The sequence below is a fragment of the Culex pipiens genome, chromosome 3, assembly GCF_016801865.2.
Source record: "Culex pipiens pallens isolate TS chromosome 3, TS_CPP_V2, whole genome shotgun sequence".
In the NCBI taxonomy this organism is placed as follows: Eukaryota; Metazoa; Arthropoda; class Insecta; order Diptera; family Culicidae; genus Culex; species Culex pipiens.
The window spans coordinates 36,926,212-36,940,688 of record NC_068939.1 but is presented as its reverse complement, the minus strand read 5'-3'; the positions used below and the strand labels follow the sequence as shown (position 1 = coordinate 36,940,688).

The following is a 14,477-nucleotide window of genomic DNA, read 5'->3' as shown; positions in this document are numbered from 1 at the left end:
TGAATTCAGACCATTTTTTAAACTGCTTGTAATTTAAGATAGGTACGTCAGATCATGAAAATTCTTTCTCCACCTAAAAGGTCTTCTCATATGCTTTCTAAAAATATATAACATGGGAGGATTTCATGAAAAAACACCCTTTTTACAATAATTTAAATTTAATATGAAACAGTTTTTTAACATAACTCTTTAAATACATGATAAAACTGCATGAATTTAAATAGCGACTTAGGGGACGTTAAGACGGATCGATTAAAGCCATTCCGGCCAAAATCGGTTGAGCCTGTGACGAGATATTCCAGTGACATTGATTTGGTACACATGTCTACATACAGCCAAACACACAGACATTTGCCCAGCTGGTGATTCTGAGTCGATATGTACAAATGAAGGTAGGTCTAGGAGGTCTAATTAAAAAGTTCATTTTCCGAGTGATTTTATAGCCTTTCCTCAGTAAGGTAAGGAAGGCAAAAATGATAAACTTAGTTAAATAAATATACACATTGATTGTTTTTCCTTAAAACTATAACAGTACATACATTTGACGTAGTCTTGATACAAACCTTACCAGTTGGAAAATATTCCAAAAATAAATTGAATTCCTATTTTTTTTTAACAATTATAGGCTTCCAAGTTTTTTCATATTGTTTTAGAGTTAAACGCTACACTTTTTTTGTATAAGGCAAGTAAAATATTTTGATAAAAAGTTCTTCCAAATTATTACGAATTGTCGCTCTTACAACACAAAACAAATTTTGCCCGAAGATAACTAGCCGTCTTCACCACCCAAAGGTAAATGACACCTCTGCCGTTGACTTCTTGCTTCTTCCCCATGTGTGTGTTATACTGATTCGCGATTTGCGTGATTTTATCGTCATGCAATAAAGACATGTCGAGTTTTTTTGTCCTCATCGATTTAATTCCACCCAAATCCCCGTTCCGGTCCAGTCCCATGCCACAGCTGTGTTCTTTGTCCGTTCTAGCTGACCTGTGTTGGTTATTCATTCACAGGTACGGCCACTAAGTCCGTCTTGCTCACCAATTTCCGATAAATCTCGCGGGCGACTTGCCATAAATGGGCGCAAAACCTCAGCCGATGGCGCCCACGACTTTGAAGGTTGAACTTCCCATGGGTGTCGCGCGGGGTAATTGTACGGAATTGTCAAGGTGGTTAAATGGTGAGGTGGGATGAATTTCACAATATTTAGCAAATTTGAGGATATTTTTGATTGAAATATTGTTTATTTTTAAATAACTGTTTTAAACAAATTATTTTGAAATAGAATTTAGAAAAGTCCAGCAAATCACCTTTACTGTGCGAGAGTATAATATTCAAATGATTACCTGCTAATTACAGAGTGTGATCTAAGGTTTTCATTCACAAAAGGTTCAACCTACAGCAAGGTGGAGGTGTTTGCGAACCCGCTCAAACTTAAGCTTTATTGATTAAGAGTCACGACGCACAAGCACAAGCAAACAAAACAAAACCCGGACACAAACAAAACGCAAACTTTGGCCGACTCATTTCCTCCCACACGCGCTTGGAGTTTCCCCCAGAGTTTCGCAGAATCTCGCGCGGCCAGGCCAATTTGAGAGCAATGAAACAGGGGACACGGGAGTTGGTGAAGCGCGAAGAAAAAGTGGTTTTCTTCCAAATTGGTCGCTTTTTGATGATCAGCAGAAAAAAAGCAGTATTGTGGATCCCGAGCGAACGGGACGGGGTGCCCGATCGGCGTAGGTTGAGGGGTGAGTCAATTGTTTTAATTTAGTTGCAATAATTTGTTTTTAAAAATATTCTAAATAAGATACAATTATTTTTGATTTTTTCCGTTATTACGACTACCTCAGTCAAAATTTTCATTCGATAAATCAACAATATTTAGCCATCTAAGTGAAGTTTTGCGATAATTCGTTGATCAAAAATAAATTAATTTTCATGACAAAAAACCGGGCAACCTTTTTAAACTAATCAAAACAAATATGTTAAACCTTTTTCTAGATTTTTTTTGAATTACATTAAAAAATGTTCAAAAATTGTGCACATATTTTGATATTTTGATGGCTTCATAAATATTTTCTTTTTGAATATAATACTAATTCTAAATAACTTCATTTAGGAATTCTTGGTATTAATTTCATAGCAAATGTTGCAACAATTCATTTCACGCTATGTTTTCCTTTTCAATTAAAAACCAAAATGATTCACAAAAAAAAAGGATTTGTGGATGAAATATTGGTGGAAAGATTTCATTTTAAAGCATTGATTTAAGAAAATTGTTGAATTCCACGGTATTTTAAGGAAATTTCAAATTTAAACAATAAATCAATTCTTTATTATTATTTTTTGAATTCATCATCCCGGTACGAGAATCGAACACACGACTTCTGCATTGAAAATCCAGCACGCCACTAGTAGAAACCCATCCCCTACCGGTCAGTGAGCAAATTTACCCGTTTCAAGGGATCTGATTTTTGTCGAGCCAAACAGGAATCTAACTCATCTCCTTCCGCTTACAAGGTGAAACCTCACGGCCATGTTAGCTCGTTTCTTCCAGACCAAAGTAAACAAAAATCCTAAATCTTATTGAAAATGCAGAAATAAACGATGAAAGAAAGTCGATTTGAAATTTTATTTTTTCCGCAATAATTTTGCTTTGGTTTTGTAAAATAGTTAATTTAATTAAAGCATGCAGCTAGGTGAATGAACCGTTTAGGTTCAAGATAAGTTTAAAATTAATTTATTAATTATTATTTTTTGAATATGTGTGATTTTTAAACTAAAAATATTGGATTGAGTTCTTTGTGAAAAGTAGAAAAAAGTGAAGATCTATTTTTTTATTAGTTTATTTTTATTTTTTGAAAATCTCCTTCATTTTACAAAATTCTTTGAAACAAATCAAAAGCAGTACCAAATAATTTAATTTAGGAACCTTTCAAACTTTTTATCTTTGATAATTTAGGAGCAATTGTCTACTAAATCAGCCTTTTTTAAATTTTAGTTTTTGTATTTTTCAATCTGTCTAAAATTGTTTTGGTGCCTTTGGTTTGCCCAAAGAAGCCATTTTGCATCATTTGTTTAACCATATAATTTTCCATACAAATTTGGCAGCTGACCATTCAAAAATGATATATGAAAATTCAAAAATCTGTATCTTTTGAAGGAATTTTTTGATCGATTTGGTGTCTTCGGAAAAGTTGTAAGTACCGTAAAACGGGGTGACTTTGATAGCCGGGGTGACTTTGATAGGTTTGCGATTTTTCCGCAAAATGAAAAATACAATTAAAATACGTACGGAATTGTTTAGAATCATACTGACCGAGGTAGAGAAGTGTTCAAAGTACCTCAAAAAGAACTTTTCATAAAATTTTGAAAAGTTTAGAAACTTAGTTAACTATAATTAAGAAAATGTCGGTAAATAGCATCATTTTAATATTCTCAAAGTGTCATGATTTTCTCAATAAACCTGATTTTGAATCAAAGAATGGAATGCATTTTAGGATTATTTGGACAATTTTCTACTTGGAAAAGGTAAAATAAATTTGTAAATAATTGATATTATGTGTTTTGGAAACATAATTCAAAAAAATCTCCCAATTTATAGGCATTTTCAGTAGAACAAACTTCATATAAAATGTGAAAACTATCGACTCTTGCTTCGATTTCAGTATAAAATGCCATATGAATCGATAATTTTATAATCAAAACTAGTTTTAACAAATTTCAGGCAAAATTCCGACCTTTCAACAATTTTACCTTAAATTCATATTTTTTTGTTTAAAAGCTTATAATCTTAGTTAACTAAATATAAACATTGATTTTTTTATCTTAAAAACTGTATCTGCTACTTTAGTGATGGTACATTTAACGTACAAATAAAGTTTGATCATCTTAAATATGATTTTAACAAGAAAAACTATTACTATCAAAGTCACCCCGGAATTTAAACTAAGATTTTTTAACGTAACTATTTTTTTAAACACTATTGAAAAAACTTTTTTTCCATAAAAGTGCATGGACTTTGTGAACTCGTGGCGCAGGGGTAGCGGCTTCGGCTGCCGATCCCGATGATGCTATGAGACACGGGTTCGATTCCCGCCTTATCCACTGAGCTTCTATTGGATGGTGAAGTAAAACGTCGGTCCCGGTTTCTCCTGTCTCGTCAGAGGCGCTGGAGCAGAAATCCCACGTTAGAGGAAGGCCATGCCCCGGGGGGCGTAGTGCCAATAGTTTCGTTTTCTCATGGACTTTGTGTGGCCTACCCCAGTACACGTTTTAAAAATAATAAGCTTCAGAAAAACCTTACCTGTTGGAAAATATTCCAAAAACAAATTGAAATCCTATCAAAGTCACCCCGGTTTACGGTATGGATAAGGACTACACTGAAAAAATGATAAAAGTAAAAAAACATTTTTGTTCTTTTTAATTTCACTTTTTGCCACTAAAACTTTATTTGCAAAAAAAACACTATTTTTATTTTTTTATGTTTTCTGATATGTTCCCTAAACATCAAATAAAAACTTTTCAGAAATTTCCAGAGTGGGCAAAAAATCTTTGGTCGCAAAAATTTGTCAACTTAATTTTTCGAAGCAAAATCGAATTTGCAAAAAAAGTACTCAAGTGAAAATTTTATTCAGTGCACCGTTTTCAAGATATAGTCATTTTTAGGTAACTTTTTTGAAAATAGTCGCAGTTGTTAATTTTTTTGAATTATTGCCCAACCTTTTTTTTTGTTTTTGAAAAGCTAAGAAAATTTTCTATATTTTGCTATTTTGAATATTTTCAACACGACCCTTATTTGAGATATTGCTATGCAAGGATTAAAAAACAGGAAAATTGACGTTTTCTTAGTCTCACTCAAACAACCCATCGTTTTCTTATGTCGATATCTCAGCAGCTAATGGTTCATTTTTCAAAGTTAAAAAATGGAAAAATGGCAAAATGGCCAAATATTACACAGTACGCCCTTTTGAAATTTAGTCTTGATTTTTTTTTTTTTTGAAAATATTGCTTTAGAAATAACCGAAAAATTTCACGAGTGTTTCATATTTTAACATTGAAAATCGGACCATCAGTTGCTGAGATATCGACATTAGAAAATGATTGATTGTTTGAGTGAGACTAAGAAAACATCAATTTTCCTGTTTTCAAATCAATGCATGGCAATATCTCAACAACTAAGGATCGTATCAACAAAGTTCAAAATAGCAAAATATAGAAAATTCTCTCAGCTCTTCAAAAAAAAATGGCTATAACTTGAAAAGTGTGCACTTTATCAAAGTTTTACTAAAGTACTTTTTAATTGCAAATGCGATTTTACAAAAAAAAAAATTAAGTTGACAATTTTTTGAAAAAAATCAGTATTGATTCAAAAATTCTTAACTCGATCAAAGATTTTTTGCCCGCTTTGGAAATTTCTGAAAAGTTGGCATTTGATGTCCCTTAGGGGACAAATCAGAAAATTAAAAATAAAATAGTGTTTTTTTTTTAAATCAAGTTTTAGTGACAAAAAGTGAAATTAGTAATCACAACACATAGCTACACTAAAAAAATACTTTTTCAAAAGTGTTTTTTTGTAAAACCGCGATAACTCGTGATGTTTATAAGTAAACCCCTTATGTTTATATATCAATTTTTTTTTAATTGTCTGCTCTACAACTTTGTAAAATATTATTACACTTTTAAAAATAACGCTGCAAAGTTAGAAAAAAACACGAAATTTAAAAAAAAGGAAAGATGTTGTTCTCAACGAAAAAATGAACCTTCTGGGTCAATGTAAAATCTAAATTTGCATGAAATTTCCCTTGAAACGACATGTTCCAAATTTATTTACGGTTGAGTAACGGAAAATGGCACAGTTTTTTAAACTTTTTAAGTGTTTTTTTTTTTATGAAAAATAGGTTTTTTTTGAAATTTTGAGTGCGCCTTCACATTCCCAAATATCGATCTCATCACCGTTTCAGGCTGCAAATTATTGAAAAACACATCTTTTTTCGCATGTTTATAATAAAAGGGGTCGTATCGCCCCTCCGTCACGAGATATAAAAAAACGGGATGATCAGGGACAAAAGTTCTAAGGGGTAATAAAGGGGACAAAGTTTCACGCAGATCGAAGAGGGGTCGGGGCAACTTTTCCCGATTTCATGTGAGTTGGAAGAGAATTAACCATTTTTAACTCTCTCAAAAATTGAACCTTCCTTTTGAAAACTCCAGGTCTTCAAATCTTAATATAATCAAAAAGAAGGGTTAATTTCTATGAATACTTTTCATTTCCCTCATAAATAATCGCCAGTCTTTTGATAAAACTACACCAACGCAAATGATTCCTTCTGGCTTATGAATATCAAGGGTATGGCAATCTAGCGATTGGAATTCTCAGGAACGAAATAAAACCAATGAAAAAAAATTAATGAAACACTTTTTTGTTCCCTTTTCTGAATAAAATTTGATTTGTTACTTGAAATTATGATACCAAATCATAACCAAAATTTAAGTTAGATTTATCGCGTTTTTTTCCTTTCCAGTATGAAAATAATAGATTTTTCTAAATAAAAAAATGCAATAATAGTAGTTTATGCAACAAGTTGCAAAAAGAGGATTTTTTCAGCACGAGTCGTACATTTATCCAACGAGGTTCACCGAGTTGGATAAATACGAAAAGTGCTGAAAAAATCAAGTTTTGCAACGAGTTCCATACAACATTTTTTGCAATTCCAAAAAACACACACTGAGTGAAATTTTATGTCAAATTTTCATGTATTTTGTCAATAAATCGTTTAAATCAAAAAAAATTGAAAAGTGTTACTTTTCGAAACAAGTGCTGAAAAGTTCAACTTTTCAGCACCCATTTGAGTGCTGAAAAGTAGAACTTTTCAGCATTTATTTTGAAAAGTGTTGCTATTCGATTCTGTTATTTTTGGTATAGAAAAGTAGGCTATTTCGTCGTTCAAGAAAGACAGGAAAAGTAAGTAGTTTCACGACGGAATTGCAAAAAACCTGTTTACAAAACATTTATGTAGCCTGAACTTAAATCATATCATACCATATTTGTTGTCTTACTTAAGCCACCTCTTGTGTAAATAATGAACTAATTGTGAATATTTTTGATAAAATTTAAACAAAATCTGAAGTAAATCGAAAACGCTTCTAAATGAATTGCTCCCTCCAAGACGACAGCACCATCGACCTACCCCCCGTAGCCCCACACTGTTTAGCATACTCTTAAGTGCAGTCCGGCGTTTAAGAGCTCACCACACATCCCAAAACCTGCCGCGCCGCGCACAGTATACTAGCACGCCGTGGAGCCAAATTATACACAGGAGACTCACGACGGGCACAACAACTTAAAACCGCTCCATCCACACTAATCGCGCCGGCTTCTCCACCGGAGTCGTCGTTCACGCCTCACTAGTAAGTGTTTTGCACTGCGAACGACCTGAGGTGTCTTTCTTCCGCTGCGTTGGAAACTGGGAATCGGTCGTGGATTCGATCCTTGAGTGAGAAAGTGGCACCGTTTGAAGTCGACGAGGTCCTGAAAAAGTGATTTTGGGGCAAGTTGTGATCTTAAGAGCTTGGAATGAACCCTTAAAGTGACCATCTGGCGTAGAGTTCCTACGCCGTCATGACCTGCGCGTATCTTCAAGGCTGTGAACCCGCGTCCGTTGGTACAAAGTTGTCTCGCAATGGACTCAAGATGCTGTGATGCTTAAAGTAGTTGTTTCGTTCGTACCAGTACTAGGTGCCAGTTAGGGTGTAAGGAAGTACATGCTAGAAGGTCGCGCGTCTGTTTCTGGTTTGCAACTGCAGTGTCTCGGGGCAAGTTCAACGAAGGAGGTGAGCATGTGCAACGCATTAAGTCGGAAGTCGTTCCAAAACTGTGTGTGCGGTGCACTGCTACTGGATTTGTGTTTTTGGGAATAGCTGGAGGCGTCGGCGAACTACCGCATGGGAAGGGTTCAAAAGTAGTAAGACGCGGAGTGAGTTGTGAGATGTGCGAAGACACGTTCTGGACTGGAACCAGATGATCCTCAGTGAAGTGACGTCAACTTGACATCGAGTAGTTCCAGAGTTGACATCTGGAAGCTGTGAATTGTCCCATAAAGAAGATTAAATTATTGACGTGAATAAGAACAATCACATATTTCGAGGTTTGTTGAAATGCAACGTTGAATACGAACTCCTTCGACGTACTACTTTCAAGTTATCAGCCACGTTTACAAGCCACAACCCACAGTTTGGAACGACTCCTCTTTTCTTAGAAGAATCACTTCTGAAAAATCCCCAAACCCCCGCCAGATCACAAGCAATGTCCTTCCTGCGCAACATTCGCAACAATCTGACCGGGTCAGATCGTGCCACGACCCGTACGCCCAGCAAACCCGTCAAACCGGCTCGCTCCTCGCTGGGATCGACGCTGAACCGCAACGGCGAGTCGGACTATGGAACCACCACGACCCGCCGGAACAGTGGCGTCAACGGAAACCGCCGCAGTAGCACCGCGGCGACGTCAACGCTACGCCGCGAGGACAAGTACGGCAAGGAGAACCCGGCGCCGATCATCGTGTACGTGGACAAGTACGAGACGGTGAAGAAGCCGGCGGGGATCCTGAGGAACAACACGTTTACCAAGGGGGACCGGGAGCAGGCTGGGAGGCGGCAGTCTGCCGCGATTACGAGGAGTGATACGTTTACGATTCAGGAGTCGGAGGACGAGAAGCAGAAGACGAGCACCTACACGAGGAAGAAGAAGGGGAAGGGTGAGTTGGGAAGGGGTGGGGTGAAGAATTGGGACTGACCCCGTTTTGTTATTGCAGATAAATCTCAGGAGAATCTGTACGAATCTAGGGAAAACGACCAGGAAGATCCGGAGAAGCTTCCGGTGGTGTTCGACTCTCGTACGTATCGAAAGAAGTCGCTCAAGTCTTCAAAGCCGGTCCAGAAGGTGGAGAGCTTCATCAAGCGCGTTGAGAAGAGTTTGTTCAAGCACGATTCCAAGAAAAACGGTCGTAAGGATTCCAACTCGTCGGAAGGTTCTTACGTGCCCAAGTTCCGAGATATCGGCATCAACTGCAAGCTGGACGATGAAGATCGGATGCGGACTACCCGGAAGAAGCGAGGTTCAAGGGATTCGCTGCTGGACACCACGAATCTGGAGCACAGCTCCTCATCACAACGGAGTTACAGGGAACGGAGTACGACTCCACAGGTCAAACCGCGAGATCGAAGTACTTCTCCGACAAAGAGGTACGCCACCTTCGATCGCAAGGAGACTCGATTCGAGCGGGATTCATCTCCGGTGCCACCGGAGAAGCCCAAACGAACCCACGGACGAGAACGCAGCATATCTCCGTTCGAAACGCTGGAGCTCAAGTCAAAGTCCGTGGACAACAGCTATCTCAAGGCACGCCAGAAGGAGATCGAAATGGGTTACAGCCAGGTAAACAAAAAACCATCCCTAACCTCAACTCCCGACCGAAACAAGTCAATCCTGGTGAACACAACCCGGTCCGAGCGGTACGATCCGGATCGCAACCGAAACTACACAACCGTCACGACGACTACCCATCGCGTAGAGTTCGATCGCTCCTCCGCTCCCTTCCGAGCGGACACCTACAACACCCTCCGCGAAGAGTACGAGCAAGCTAACCGCAAACCCGTCGGCATCGCCAGTCCCCGGCTCAACTCGGACCGCCCCAGGGAACGTTCCGCGTCCCCTACCAAGCAGACCCGCAAAGACTCCGCCGAACTGCCCAAGTACACGTTCGGGACGCACCTCCAGGAGCGGCGCAGCCGCTTCCAGGAGTTCCAAAAGTCGTTCAAAAAGATGGACGGCGACGAGGTCCAAGTGCAGCAGAGCTTCTTCGTGCCAATCTAACGCCGTCTAACATACCTCAAGACTTTCCGCTAATCCGATACGCTTCCCCGTAGAGTACTAAGTCGAACACTAATTAAGACAGAGAGAGAGAGAATCTTCCGCGAAAAATAAAAGATTAATGATGCTGCCGCAAGCTGCAACCCGCGGGAGAAAGCTTCATTTCGATCCGAACAAAGTGTCCCACGATTTCTCGCGCGCAGAAGACGATGATGTCATGAACGGGGCTATCGATTTTGGTCCAGTTTCCGTAGATGGTTCGTTTGTGGTCTGTGGGAATGCGGGGGGCGGAATAGAGAGAATGACGGTGGAGTCAACCGGTGACGGAGGTCGGAACAACCGCGCTGAAAGTGCGTGGGAGGGGTGTGCAACTTGAGGTTCAATAGGAACTTGGGTGTGACGGGGGAAGGTTTACGACAAATATGGAAAGGTGCAAGTTTCCGTTCATTGATGGAATGAGCGCGCTAGGTGACAGCGAATGGGGTGTGCAACTGCAAAAGGGTTGTGAAATGGGATGTACCTTACAGTAGATTGAAGGTAATTGAGTGTTGTAAAATGAAGTACATTGCATTTATTTTCCATTAAAAGAATGTGGGACATTTTAATGAGTTGATGTGATGTCTGCTAAAAAATAAATTATTACATTTTTGCTACTGAGCATTTTTTTATTAACTTAATATTAGTTGAATCCTTAATAAGATTCAATCTAATATAAAGGAATTTGGCATAATTCCATCGTTTATTCAAAGCCTCAATTATCCGAAGCTCGATTAACTTTTCATAACATCAATTTTTAGTTCTGCGAACTCTTTTAGTCCAATTCCCCCTTTAAAGTGTCCACGTGATTTATAAATAACCCCTATGAGAATAATAAAAATTCTCTTATGATATCTCCACATCTTCAAATCTTATTAAAAAGAAGGTTGATGATTATAATCAATATTCCCATATAAATTTCCCCTTCTTTCTGATACCTTCAACCTTGTCATAATAAATTTTTAACAAAGATGGGTGAATCTCTTTGAATTTTCGTAAAAATCAAGGTACAAATATCTTTTTTTCTTTTGGTTTTGTTGGTTTAAAAAATGGCTTGATTTTGTCTAGTTTTTTATGAAACCGAAAAAGAACTATAAAGTAATAAGGTCAAACTCAATGTATTATTACAAAAATAGTTGCAAAAAATAATGTAACCGACTTTGATAAGTTTGAGATTTTTCCGCAAAATGAAAAGTAAGAATTGAATACGTAAGGAATGGTATACCATACATGGAATCAAACTGACCGTATTAGAGAAGTGTCCAAAGTACTTGAAGAAGCAGCTTTTATAAAATTTTGAAAAGTTAGTTAGTTAACTATAATTTAATAAAATTGATGAATAAATCTATTCGTCAAATTTTTATTCAGTATTCTCAAAGTGCCATGATTTTTTCAATGAATATGAGTTCGAATTGGAAAACGGAATGCATTTTTGGATTCTTTGGACAATTAATTTATAAACAATAAGTATTATGTGTTTTTGAAACATAATTTAAAAAAAATCTAAGGCATTTTCTACAGAACAAATGCTTTATATGTATGTATGTATTTGAACCCCCGTCTTGGCAGGACTTGACCATGACCATAGTATATTTCAACTGAGGCGGTTCGGTTAATAACCACCATATATATCAAGAACCTTTGAAGCGAATACCTTCACTGGCTAACAATTTCTTGCGAAATTGTACAGACATAGATCGGTAATGCAGATGACTCGGGCCAGGCAATCCACGACTCCCTCGTCCAGTTCATGAGTATATGAGATGATCCTGGGCTGTTTTGAGACGGTGTTAGTAGTTATATAATAGTTTGATATGTTATACCTTGTGACATTATTTCGCCAATACGGATCAATTCAGTTGATGATGGCCGACTGGTTAGCGTCTCAGACCATCAATCCAATGGTGTGAGTTCGAATCCCATCTGTTTCTTAATGTTTTTTGTTCATATTCAAAGTTCAATTCTTGATTCCAAATTTCAAAGGAACCGACCGGGATTTGATCCCTGAACCTTCTGCTTTCGAGGCAGAACCGCAACCATTAAGCCACGGAGCCGGTTATCTACAGAACAAATGTTTTTTTTTTTTTTTTTTAAGGACCCTCCATCACACCCCCACACCAAAAAGCTCATAATTGAGCCCCCTGGTAGTGGTCTCCTTAAATGCTCAGCTAACAAAAGTTAATGTAAAGGACGAAAGCAAACTAAATTTATGTTGAGAACATTGTTTAACAAAGAAATGCTAATATTGGTGGGCAATGAAGATTAACTACTGCTAATACTAAGGTGAAATCCCAGTGGAAAAAAGATTTCCTTTTAAGGGATCCACAAAACTAAAATAAATGAAAATAGCTCAACTAATAACAAGAAATATGACCTATTTTATGTATTCGGTGTTAAGTGTATTCTATTGGAACAGTTCGTGTAACTTATGTTTTAAATGCTGTTTTAATCTGATTTTAAAAATGGAGGTGCTAGTGGTTTGTTTCAAATCAAGGGGAAGTGTGTTGTATTTAGTAGGACCAATGAAAGATATGCGTCTTTGACCAAGGTTGGTTGAAGCTTGCTCACGTCGCAGGTGGTCATTTGGTCTAGTTGAATGAAAATGTGGTGCACTTGGCAAGGTTATGTTATGGTGCATTACAGGATTATTTAGAAGATTGTGCACAAATACTAATGTTTGGTAATCCCTTAGGTAATTCAAAGGAAGTACTGTATGAGATAATTCGGAATACAGTTGTAAAGTTGGGTACAGTAATGGTTTGTAAAAAATTGTTTTGAGACAGCGATTTTGGAGTGTACGAATTTTCGGCTTTATATAAAAAAAAATTCGACTGTTTTGTTCGAACGCGAATCAGTTCTATACACGGATAGAAATCCTGTAAGCAAATCCGGTTACACTGTGTTGATGAATTCGACAACATGGAAATGTTTTCAAAATGGTCAACATTTTTTTCGATTATGAACAACAATGTGCATTTTTGCATTTTTTTTTCTAGAACTTTTCGATTAAAAATGTTATTTAGCCTTAAAAATATTTTTTGTATTTTTTTTCTGAGCATTTGAATACTTTGTAAAATCAAGATAATTTTCAAAAATATCTCTCTAAAAAGTTTCAGCCGAATAAAAAAACATAAAAAACATAAAAAATCCACTTCGGCTTTCAAGAATTTGTTAAAAGTTTATTTTTTATAGCAAACCAAAAAGCATAATTCTATAATTTGCTTGAACTTATTTTTTTTTCAAAATAGCAATCACGCCACTTTCTATTTTTTTCTTAAAAACATTTTTTTTAATTTTTTATTGTTTTCAAGCAAAGACTAACAGATGAACAATTAAGCACTTTTTAGTTTAATAATTCTTAAATTGTAGACTTTTTGAAAAGGTCTTAAACATAAGGATAATATTGACTTTGCTTATTGGACGCTGAAAAAAAACTTTGGATTTAAACTAGAAACGATCGAAAAACAACTTTGTTTACAAAATGTGCTTAGGACCAAACCAAAACCAATTATTCATCAGGGAATGATGATAGATTTTGTGTCAATAAAATTTGTAATATTGCATCAGGAATCTGTGAATTTTCCTCAGTTTTTGGTGAGTTTTCATAAGGTTAAAATTTTTACACATTTTTTATGTAATATTATTGTACGATTAGTTCTTCACTGGGATCGGTCGTTGGAAACGACCGTAGAAATAGGCGGCGGGTCAGATGCGGGATTACAAATGTCAAAAACCACTCCCCCCTCACTTCGTTTCATCATCCAGCTGCAGCTTTGTTGACAAACAACACACCAATTTCTCATTACTGAATTCAGTTAAATTTACTGAAATCTGCACTACTGAATTTTTTAGTAAATGAAAATTTGCTGAAATTTCAGCTAACTTTGCCAGCTCCATACAAATTTTAAATGAAGTTCAGCGAAATACTAACTGAAAATTTCAGTAGTGCAGTTTTCAGTAAATATTAACTGAAAACGAACATCAGAATTTGCTGTGAAGGGTTCGCATCATGGCGGCATCGAGTTATAACTAGGTATGATCATATAAAAAAATAGATTTTTTTTTCCAAGAATAATAATATTTTGCCAACATCTTAAAAATTTAGCAAGTATATGTATTTCTGATGTTGGAGAGTGATTAACGTGAAGACATCATTGCCAGAAATGCTTCAGAAATTAAAACAAAAATATTCTTAGCTTCTCAGACCCTCTAACAACTGATTTTGCTACTCTCCACTAGATGGCAGGTCGACCATTAGACGGAATGCTGGTTGCGTAGAACAGTTTGAAAAGTTTCACGCAGCGCGCACAGCTCGCAAACGTTTGTCTCACCATGATGTTAAAAGAACGTGGAGGCAATTTGAATTTTTAACTTAACTTGAGTCAAAGTAGTAATTGTTTCTCGTGCATAAATAAGTTTTCGAGTACTTTTGAATAATTTTGATAATAGAAGCTGAAAATAAATCGATTTCGAACAAAATACCGCAACACATTTTCAAGGGAGACATTTAGATTTAAAATTAAATAACCAAATTACATCTCACAAAACAATCACTTTATTACATTTTTAAAC

At 36.6% G+C, this 14,477-nt stretch overlaps 1 protein-coding gene across 1 annotated transcript in view; it reads left to right on the top strand.

Moving 5' to 3' along the window:
- The window catches only part of LOC120415778 (four and a half LIM domains protein 2), a 306,724-nt gene that overhangs the window by 45,726 nt on the left and 246,521 nt on the right, over positions 1 to 14,477 (top strand). The window lies entirely within an intron of this gene.